This window comes from Schistocerca americana, chromosome 9 (genome assembly GCF_021461395.2).
Source record: "Schistocerca americana isolate TAMUIC-IGC-003095 chromosome 9, iqSchAmer2.1, whole genome shotgun sequence".
Lineage (NCBI taxonomy): Eukaryota > Metazoa > Arthropoda > Insecta > Orthoptera > Acrididae > Schistocerca > Schistocerca americana.
Genome location: NC_060127.1, coordinates 57509557 through 57520851, shown reverse-complemented (window position 1 = coordinate 57520851; position 11295 = coordinate 57509557). Strand labels below are relative to the sequence as shown.

At 43.2% G+C, this 11295-nt stretch overlaps 1 protein-coding gene across 2 annotated transcripts in view; it reads left to right on the top strand.

Moving 5' to 3' along the window:
• The first annotated feature begins 1460 nt into the window (after positions 1–1460).
• The window catches only part of LOC124551147, an 86013-nt gene continuing 76178 nt past the window's right edge, over positions 1461–11295 (top strand). For both annotated transcript variants that reach the window (XM_047126112.1, XM_047126111.1), the window contains exon 1: positions 1461–1602. The gene's annotated coding sequence lies outside the window, so the exon portion shown is untranslated. The remainder of the gene's footprint in view (positions 1603–11295) is intronic.

Genomic DNA, 11295 nt, shown 5'->3' with positions numbered 1-11295 from the left:
ATGTGAACCATCATAGACTATTGCTCATGTGTGTGGGGCTGATACCAAATGGGGCTAGGTGAGACATTGAACGTATGTAGAGAATGGTACAGAGATGATCAAAGAACTGTACAGAAAGACCCTTGAAATTTTCCCGAGAAAGTCTACTATTAACAAAATTTCTAGAACTGGCTTTAAATGTCGATTCTAAGCACATACTTTATCGCCCTACAGATCGCTCCCATAGAGATCAGGACGATAAGATTAATCACAGCACGAACAGAGACATTTAAATAAACATTCTTCCCTCGTCCCATATGTGAATGGAATGGGAGAGAAAGCCCTAATAACTGGTACTGTGGGACGTACCCTATGCCATGCACTTCACAGTTGTTCACATATTGCAGATGGAGATTTAGATGAAGTATTGTTTTTCAAGTGTACGAGATACATATAATATGTTTACAGTTTTAAACCCGTTTGAAACACAGTATATTCTTAAACAATATGTTTGTTACCAATGGGCTGTAGTTTAGTTTGCCAACCTGTTAAAGATTTGTGGATCAGAATATCAGATTTCATTCTGAACTCCAGATGGTGATTCATAACCTACCTGGAGAGTCTCGCTTCTAGTGTTACAGTAGTGAATTTTACATCTTTATCTACATCTATACTCTGCAAACCACCGTGAGGTGCATGGCAGATGGTACGTCCCAGTGTACCAGATATTAGGACTTCCAATTCCATTCACGTATGGAGCGTGGGAAGAATGATTATTTGAATGTCTCTGTGCATGAATTATTCTAATCTTATCCTCACGATCTCCGTGTGAGCGATAAGTAGGGGGTTGTAGTGTATCCCTAGAGTAATCGTTTAAATCCTCTTCTTGAAACTTTGTTAATAGTCTTTCTCGGGATGGTTTACGTCAGTTTTGCAATTCTCCTCTAATCCGCAACGAATAGGACTTACCGCCACTTTTTCCCCCTACACTGTCACAAGTTTATGGCATGGGACCGTAACGGGAGGTATGCTAAGTAGCAATCCATTGGCGCTAGATCGAAAGATTTCGTTACTTTGTTTTGTTCTTTGCAGTAGACAGTCATCAAGGAATTTTGGCCTTATTATTACTATTATTATTAAGTTTACCTGTTTCCCATAGAGTCACCTGGTTGTAATTTCTCTATTAAATTAGTTAATTAACGAATTATATGTAGCTGCGTTCGTATCTACATTGCTGTATCCCCTGCTCTTAGTTTTGTATAAACATGTATGACTCCTACGTATTTAGTTAAATTCGGCAATGAACTCTGACGTGTATCTGCCATTTCAAAATTCATTTAGCAGCACAAGTCGCTTATTCACACCATATAGTAGACATATATACTCCGTCATGCACACGTAACGATCTGTCTGCGCAGATGGTATGTGCATAAAGACTTGCGCAGACAGATTGTGACGTATAGACGGGCCTTAACCAAAGATCATCGTGTTGTTTTGATATAGATGATCATATTGTTTATTAGTGGCGGAAAATTCATGTGGGAAAACGAGTGGTGATAAGTTTTGGTCTGCCTTAATCCACAAATGCTTGAATTTAGGCGAGTGTTGAAGCTTTCAGAAAACGTAAGTTTTCTCGTTAATTCGCCTTTGTTGAATCAATTTTTCAAACGAATCGGTTAACTGCTGTTTACTGTATCGAATATTTAAGTGGTCAGAGGAAGTCATGACAATAGTAAAAAGGCAATCTACTGTGTAATAGCATAACAACGATGAAACAAATGGATCATGAACGCCTTTACCTTTTGTATTACGTCGCAGTTTTTAATGACTGCTATTCACATTACAAAATTTTCGTACAGTCTTTGTATTTTACTTTCGAAGTACTGAACGCTCTTAAATTGATGCAATTATTTCTGTTACAATTACTTTTTGTATCGGGCACCAGTGACGAGCATCTTGTAAAATAATAATAATAAAAAAAATACTATAGGAACTTTAGAGGCGCACTGCTATGCTTGTAAAAGTCCATTTCAAATATAATGTAGTGTGTTGTGGAAATGCTTAGGAACTACAGTGAGAAACATAGATATAATTGTTGGTGGAATGAAGGGGAAATAAGTAGTATATCTTAGTATGGTTATTTATTTTTCCCTTATAATTCTCACATACCTGAAAGTAGCATCAACATTTCACAATCTGTAAGAAATATTAATTTTTAAATTTATCACTCTGAATTCCTTTGATCTCCTTCATCCAGTCCACTTGATGAAAAACCCAAACAGTGATGCAGTTTACGTAACAAAACACATTTATTTTCTTATACTTTCCCTTATCAACTATTTCATGTCCAGTGACGAATAAGCATTTGAAAATAGTCGTGCCAAATCCAGTTGTACTCTTCAAATGGGATAATCTAATTTAGCATTCGATACAAGTAACAATTGGTAAGGATTTTAATTGTGTCTAGACTTTTGAAAAGGTCTCAATGTAGTGTTAGTGACGTATGTCCAAGAAAGTGCACTACAGTAATGCAAAAGATTTCGGCAAGTCTGCAATCGAATGGAGGTGTTCCTGAGTGTAGAGCCCACATGCACACAAACAGCTTTGAGTGATGTGATCATGATGACTCCAGTTATAAATAAGTGTCCTAGTGAATAGCATTGGCTGCAGTTCCACCTTTTGATGATGAAATAGTTATCTATGAAAACAAAAATTCTGTAATATCCATCCAGTTTATAGATGGGCTCCAAATGTGTAAAAATTTAAGACATAGACTGGAAGTGAATAATGGTGGAAAAAACCTGGGAGAAATGTGTGGAATGATCACATAAACTCAGTTTTAGGCAAAAGAAATGGTGTGTCGTGATTCGTTGGTATTATACTGGAAAACTGTAGCCCATAGTGGAGTACAGCTCAAGTGTGAGTATAACATCAACCAAGGTAACAGGGGAGAGTGGGCATACACCATCACGGATAGCTCAAATAGTCATAGACCACTTTGGTGTGAGGAACAATGTAGCCGAAATACTCATAAATTGGAAATGATCGATACTGAAAAAGAGGCAAAAAATAAGAATGGTCATTGGCCTCAGCAGGGCAATGTTGGCAGTACTCTCTGTAAGGTGACTGAATGAGAGCAGTTGTGTCAGCAGCTTGTATGGATTTGGATCAGGTAGGTCAGGTCAGAGTTACGTAGTTGAACCTCCTTGCACTTATATGTGTGATTTATTTGCATAACATTATAGTGAAAAGGATAGATTGCTACTCACCATATAGAGAAACACTGAGTCACAGGAAGACACAACAAAAAGTCTGCCATATGTTTTAGCTTTCGGTCAAAAGGCCTCCAGAAGTAAAAAAAAAAAAAAAAAACAAAAAAAAAAAAAAAAAATTCATACAAGCACAACAGACATCACAAGCATAACCACTGTCTCCAGCAGCTGTGGCCAGACTGAGTCATAACTGTTGCTGATGAATGTAGCAATCTGGTGGTGGGGATAAGGAGGCAGCATGGGGTGGGGGAGGGGGAATAGTAGGGTGGAGCTGCTTGTGGGAGTGAGGAGGGCCAATGTAGGGCTGCTAGGTGCAGTCTTGAGGTTTGGTGGTGGGGCCCAGTGGGGAAAGGGGGGGGGTTCGAGGGGAGGGGAGCAGAAAAGGAGAGAAGAGAAGAGGATTAGTGACTATATTGGTCAAATAGAAGGCTGTATAGTGCAGGAGCAAGGAGTGGGACAGGTAAGTGGGTCTAGTGAAGGTTGAGGCTAGGACGGTTACAAAAACATAGAATATTTTGCAGGAAGAATTCCCACCTGTGCAATTCAGAAAAGCTGGTGTCGGTAGTAAGGATCCAGATGGGGCAGGCTATGAAGCAGTCATTGAAGTGAAACACATTGTATTAACTAGCATGTTCAACAACTGGGTAGTCCAGCTGTCTCTAGGCCACACTTTGTCATTGACCATTCATTTGGACAGGCAGCTTGTACTCATCATGCCCACATAGAAAGCTGCACAGTGTTTGCAGTGTAGTTGGTAACTCGCTGCTTTCACAGGGATAGATGATGCTTGTGACCGGAGGTGGTGGGAGGATATATGGGACAGATCTTGCATCTAGGTCTTTTGCAGGCATATGAGCCATGAGGCAACGAGTTAGGAACAGAGGTGCTGTAGAGATGGATGAGGATATTGCATAGGTTTACTGGGTAGTGGAATAAGCCTCCTACCACCACCTACTCCTGACCAGTTATAAGCATCTCCTACCCCATCAAAGGGCTGGGCTACCTGTGAAAGTAATCATTGACCTACAAACTGAACTGCAACCATGACAACAAACAAGCTGTCTGTTCGCATGAATGGCCACAAACAGACTGTGGCTAAGAGACAGCTGGACCACCTAGTTGCTGTCTGACGTAATGTGCTTCACTTCAGTGACTACTTCGCAGCCTGCACAATCTGGAGCATTCCCCTTCTGTACTTATCTTATCCCTGTTCCACAGAACCCCCGACTGCACCTAGTAGCCCTACCCTGTTCTCACCATCTCGCTGCACGCTCCCACAGGCAACTCTATACCTTCCCCCACACCACCCTGCCTGTATACCCTTCCTGCTACCTGCCCCGTGCCCCCCTGCTTAACCCCATCACCAGATTGCTGCTCCAGTCATGCACGATTCCGAATCAAGTCTGGACAGGACAGCCAGATATAGTGGGCATGTGTGTACACAATGTGCTTGTATGGATCTTGAATGTATGTGTGTTTTCTACTTCAGAAGAAGACCTTTAAGTTGAAGCTAAAATGTGTCCCAGCCTTCTCATTGTGCCTGTCTGCAACTCAGCATTTTTTCTGTACGGTGAGTAGCGATCTATTCTTTTCGTAATATTGTTATTCCATCCTAGATTTTCCATTGTTTGTTTGATTTACATAGCATGCATCAAAACATCAGTCAGAGACTTGTCTATTGGCTGTAAGTTTTCTGAATTTACCTTAGAGCATTAGATTCTATAGTAAAAAGTGAATTAGATGTTGTTCTAATATTAACAAGAAGCTATGCTATGGCTAAACCTGTTACCCCCTCACTATTGGTGGGTTGGTTTACGTGCCTTAGCAATACAGATAGCTGTACCATAGGTGCAATCACAACAGTGGGATATTTGTTGCAAGGCCAGACAAATGTGTGGTTCCTGAAGAGGGGCAGCAGTCTTTTCAGTTGTTCTAGGGGCAACTGTCTAGATTATTGACTGATCTGATCTAGTAACATCAACCAAACTAGCCATGTTGTGCTGGTACTACGAACTGCTGAAAGCAAGGTGAAACTACAGTCGTAATTTTTCCTGAAGCCATGCAGCTGTGCTATATGGTTAAATGGTGATGGCATCCTCTTAGGTAAAATATTTCACAGGTAAAATAGTCCCCAATTCGTATTTCCGAGTGTGACTACTCAAAGCAAACTAAACTTGCATTTTGCTGATCGAAGCACGGAATGTTAGATCCCTTAATCAGTTAGGTATGTTAGAAAATTTAAAAACAGACCTGGAAAGGGTAGATATAGTGGGTATTTGTGAAGTTTGGTGGCAGGAGGAACAGGACTTATGGTGAGGTGAATACAGGATTATAAATACAAAATGAAATAGGGGTAAAGCAGGAGTAGTTTAATAACGAATAAGAAATTAGGAATGCAGGTAAGCTACTATGAATAGCGTAGTGAACACATTGTTGTAGCCAAGATGAACATGAAGCCCACACCCACCACACTAGTACAATATTATATGCCAACTAGCTCTGCAGATGACGGAGAGATTGAAGAATTGTATGATGAGATAAAGGAAATTATTCATATAGTTAAGGAAGACGAAAATTTTATTGTGGTGGGGTACTGGAATTTGATATTAGGAAAAGGAAGAGAAGGAAGGATATTGACTGTGGGAAAGGAAAGAGGAAGTCGCCTGGTAAAATTTTGGGAAAGGAAAGAAAGAAGAGGTCGCCTGGTAAAATTTTGCGCAGAGCATAATTTAATCATCGCTAACACTTCATATAAGATTAATGGAAGAAGGCTACATACATGGAAGACACGTGAATGATTATATAGTGGTAAGACGGAGATTTCAGAATCAGATTTTAAATTTTAAGACATTTCTAGTGGCAGACATGGACTCTGAACACAATTTACTCGTCCCCTAGGAGGTTCACAGCTCTTTTGAGGGTACGTTTTTGGTGTGCACGGGGCCCCAAGCTGTTTCAGCCTCTCTTCTCTGTCAGACTGAATTCCCTTCCTCATACCCTCTTCTTCCCACCCTGGCTCATCCTCCTCCTGTGTCCCATCTTTCTACTCAGTGTTTTCCTTTATGATGACCCAGCTATTTCTTCAGTTCCACTGTTTCTTTATGGTCTTGTTTTGTATCTCCACTCTCCCCCTTTTTTCTGCTTCTTCTGGTCCTCTGGGGATTGACCTCCCTTTCTGAGTTGTTTCCATAGTGTCAGCATTTGGGGCCAGCTAGGTCACCAGCACAGCAGTCTGTGTGTTGGGGCTGTTAGGTACCCATCTGCCTGAGCCCCTTGCAACACAGGAGTCACATTTGTGGTACCTGAGCTGTCACTGCCTCGTGTATGACTAGGAGTAGTTACTCATTTTTTTGGGGCATCGGAACTCCCAGCAATGACCATCTTGCCAGGCGGCCCTTGCTGCAGCTGGGTGGTGTTCATGAGGCGAGCTCCTGATTGAAGTGGCTGATACCAGGGGAGACGCTCTGTACATAAACCATGTTAAGATCAACACTTCTAGATGTTCTCTCTCTGCTTCCTCGGCCTTCAGCTCCCTGGCCACCTCCTGGAAGGAGGCCTAGATATGAAAGTTTGGGACAAAATCCTTTCCCCATTACTTGGTTTGTTTCAGGACAGAAGGGGAGAGTCTCACCGCTGCCAAACTGCAATATTTTTTATTTTATTTATTTATTTATTTTTTTAAAAGAACATGTTGAAAATAAGTTTGGTGAAGTTCACTCACTCCATAAGATACAATCTGTTTCCTTACTGATTAAGACCCCCTCTCCCAGTCAGTTGGCTTCCCTTTGTTCTTGTGAGCACTTAGGACACTTGCCAGTGAGCATTACTCCTCAACATTCCTTAAATGTTACCCAGGACATTATCTTCCACAGGAACCTCATCTACAATCTGATGAGGAACTCAGGACTAATCTGACACCGTATACCATTCATTTCATCTAGCTAGTCCAGAGAGGTCATAAGGACAATTGCATTGATAACAGTGCTTTCATCGTGGCTTTTGAGAGGGATACCCTTTCTGAAAAAGCCAATGGTTTATCATTGGAACATGAAGCACCTCCCACGTCCTGTTTCTGGTGTCTCAGTTTTGGTCACGTCTTCGTAATGTGATGCGAATCATATTTATTGTAGTGATTGCAGCTGCCCTCTCCATGTGGAGATTCCTTGCACCCCGTTGCCCAAGTGTGTGAACTGTTCAGCAATTCAACACTCTCGAGCATCTATTCCACTCTGAGGCCCGGCAGAAATTCGACTGTCTCCACCCAGTATCTTTAACATCTACCTTTGCTTCAGTTGTGTCCTTTCCTCCTTACCTCCTTCCTATCCCTCCTCTTTCCTCCTCCCTGGAAGTTCCTGTTCCCTCCCCTCGTGAAGCTGCCCCTTCTCCTCAGCCAGGCACTGGGCTCCCTCTACGATCCCCATTCTTGGCGTCTCCAGGACAAGAATCCTGTTACTTTGAGTTGGACATTGTTAGTTAGTGGGTTCCTCTTCATACTGCTTTGGAAGCAGTGGCCATTCAGATCCATTTAGATTCTGCAGTAATGATATGTAATCTTTATCTCTCCCCAGACTGGCCTATGCTTCCAGCTCCTCTTGCCCTCCTTCGACAGCTGCCTCCCTTCCTTCTCCTTGGGGATTTTAATGCCCATAACCTCCTCAACACTGGAACCACCACAGACATTAGTGTGGCATGTGGCACTTTCTCAGCCATTGATCTTTCCATCTGTAGCCCTGGATTCCTCCCTCCATTCAGTGGGGAGTTCATGACATTATGATTGGGATGCCTTTTCCTTGGCTGCCATTTCCACAGGTCCACCATACGACAGCACTGATGAGTCCGTACAGGGTATGACCATCGCCATCCTTTTGGCAGCTGCTTCAACAAGTCCTTCTTCCTCGGCGGAAGACTGTCCCTTGGTTAACCCTCAAAATTACTGCAGTTATTAAAGACTGCTGCCGTGCCCTCCAATGCTAGAAATGGTATCCATCTCTCGACCGACCCCTAGCCTTTAAATGGTCTCATGCTCAGGCTCATTATTTTCTTAAATGCCACAAATAAATTTGTTGGAACAGTATGTTGCCGCCATAGGGCCGCACACTTGCTCTTTGATGTATGGACAGAGATCAGGTACATTTTTGGCTGCCATATTCCTACAGGTGTCCCGGGAATTTCTCTGAATAGTGTTATCACCACCAGCCCAGACCCAATCGTTGTGCATTTTGTGGCATTTCACCCAGGCCTCAGTGTCATTTACTATCTGTCTATATTACGTCTTCTTAAACGCTATCTGAAATAACTCCCATTATCTTTGGTTCTCTCCCACCTGGAGCCTTATAACACCCCATTTAGCAAGTGGGAATTCAGCAGCATCCTTGCTCTCTGCCCCAACATAGCTCCTGGACCAGGTTGGGTGCAAAATCAAGTGCTTCAACACTTACCAGTGGTTAGCCGATGTCATATACTTGCCCTTCTTAACCATCTCTGGAGTGAGGGGAAATTGCCTTCCCAGAGGCAAGAAGGTGTATTATTCCAGTTTTTAAATCCGGTAAACCACCTCTTCAGATGAACAGCTATCATCTGATCAGTTTAAGAAATGTCCTCTGCAATTTACTTGAAAGTATCTTTGAATCCTGGGACCTTTTGGCTTGAACCCATGGTGGTTTTTGCTGAGGCCATTTACTGCAGATAATTTAGCCACATGGAGTCTGCTATCTGAATGGATTTTGCCTGGTGTTAGTATCTTGTTGCAGTCTTCTGCAATCTTCATAAAGCTTGTGATACCACACACCACCACCACATCCTTCCCACCCATACATGAGTGAAACCTCTGTGGCCCATTCCTGATTTTTATTCTTTCATGTCACACTTTTCAGGTACAGATTGGCAGCTCACTTAGCACCTTGCATCTGCAATAGAATGAAGTTCTGCAGGGTTCTGTTTTGAATGTCGTACTCTGTTTTGTGGCTATCAATTGTCTGGTGGCAGCTGCAAAACCTACAGTGTCACCCTCTTTGTATACTGATGACTTCTGCATTTACTTTTTGTTCATCTGTAATGAGTGTTGCTGAACACAGACTGCAGTGTCAAATATACTGTGTGCAGTCTTGGGCTCTCACTCATGGCTTCCATTTTTTGGCTGCCAATATTATGGTTGCATTCCTGCCAGTGCTGTAGTCCAAACCCATCTAGATCTGTACCTCTAAGGCCCTGAAAGGGTGAATTCTCATTATTTTTGGGACTGGTCCCTGATGCCCAGTTGCACGGCTTCCCCATCTTCGTTAACAAAAATTGACATGTTGGTCAAACCTCTATGCTCTTCGAAGCCTCAGCAACACCAGCTGGGGTGCAGATTGTTCTACTCTGATACACCTCTACATGCCATTGGCCAAGTCCTATCCAAGTTACAGGAGTCTTGTATACAGCTCGGTGCCACCTTCAATGTTACAGATGCTGGACCTGATACACCATTGTGGGTTATGACTGGCAACTCATGCCTTTTGGACTAGCCCAGTGGCCAGCCTCCTAGTGGAGGTAGGGGTTCAACCATTGTGGGTTCTGCACCACGAACAGTTGATCACTTTTGCATATGTGTCCACTGCTCCCCGGAGCACCCATCTATCGTCTCCTCTTTCCAGATAAGGAGATCCACCTCTCACAATGCTAGACCGGGTCTGGGGTTACGAACACCATCTGCATCTGGTCCACTTTTTCTGAACTCCAGCTTTCTCTTCTACCACTTCTTTGGAATTGTTCACATACAACTCTGTGTTGCATCTCTCATTCACAGTTCAGTCACAAGGTCTGAAAAACTCGGCTCATCCTGAGTCCCTCTGCCACCAATTCTCCATTCTCAGCACGTTTTGAGGTTCAGAAGTAGTTTATACTGATGATTTAGTGGTTGCCAATCATACTGGCTTTGCTTGTGTTCATGCACTGTGTAATAAACGCCCCTCCTTGCCAGATGGCTGCAGTGTTTTCACTGTGTAGCTGGTAGCCATTTATGTTGCTTCTTGAGCATATCTGTTCCTGCACTTGTTGAGTTCTTCCTCATCTGTCATGTCTCTTTGAGCGGTCTTGACCAATGTTGCCCTTACCATCTCTTTGGTCAGGACTATCCAGGGTTCCCTTTCTTTCCATTATACTATGTGGATGCCCAGTGGTCTTTGTCTGGACACCAGGTCTCGTTGGGATCCCAGGAAATGAAAGGATTGCCAAATTAGCTACTAGCAAGTTGCCTCTTGGTATCAGTATTCCGGAATCGGACCTTCAGTTGGCGTTACACTGTCAAGTTCCAAGGATGTGGAATACGGAATGGCACACTCTTACTTTGTGGAACAAATTATGGGTGAAAAAGGAGACCATGAATTTGTGGAGAGCTTACATGCCGGCTTCTCACAAGGACTCCATCGTCCTGTGCCAGCTCCACGTTGTGCGTACTTGGCTGACTCATGGTCATCTGCTCGATCACAAGGATCCGCCCCATTGTCATACTGTCCCTTTGACAATGGTCCACATTTTGCTGGACCGTCCTAATCTAGGCACCCTGCAGTGGGCTCAAAATCTTCCTGACTCGCTATCTCTGGTGTTGATGGATGATGCCTCAGTGGTTCACCTGGTTTTACAGTTTGTTCCTGAAAGAAGTTTCTGTCACTCTCTAAGCGAGGGCACTTTAGCCTTGTTGGCCCATTGAGGGGTTGGCAGGATGTCCTGTTGCCCCCTCTGCCCCATTTGGGCAGTGGCTGTTTGGGCTCGGTGGTGTGCCTCAGCCCTCACCCTACTGGCTCTTTTGCTCTTCTTCCTCCTTCTCACATGTTCTGTTTCACTTGGTGTTTCCCATTTTCCTATGCTTCTCTCACTCTGTCCATGTCACTACTCTTTTCTGAGTATTGTTTGTTGGGGTACCTCTAGTTAGTGATGGGGTATGTCCCCTTTGGGAGACCTCTGCAGCTCCATGAATGGGGCACCTTTCTTCCTTCCGCCCTTTTATTCTTCCTTGTTCTTTTCTCTAGGCTTTGACATTTGGTAGACCTGGAGTTTTCTTTTA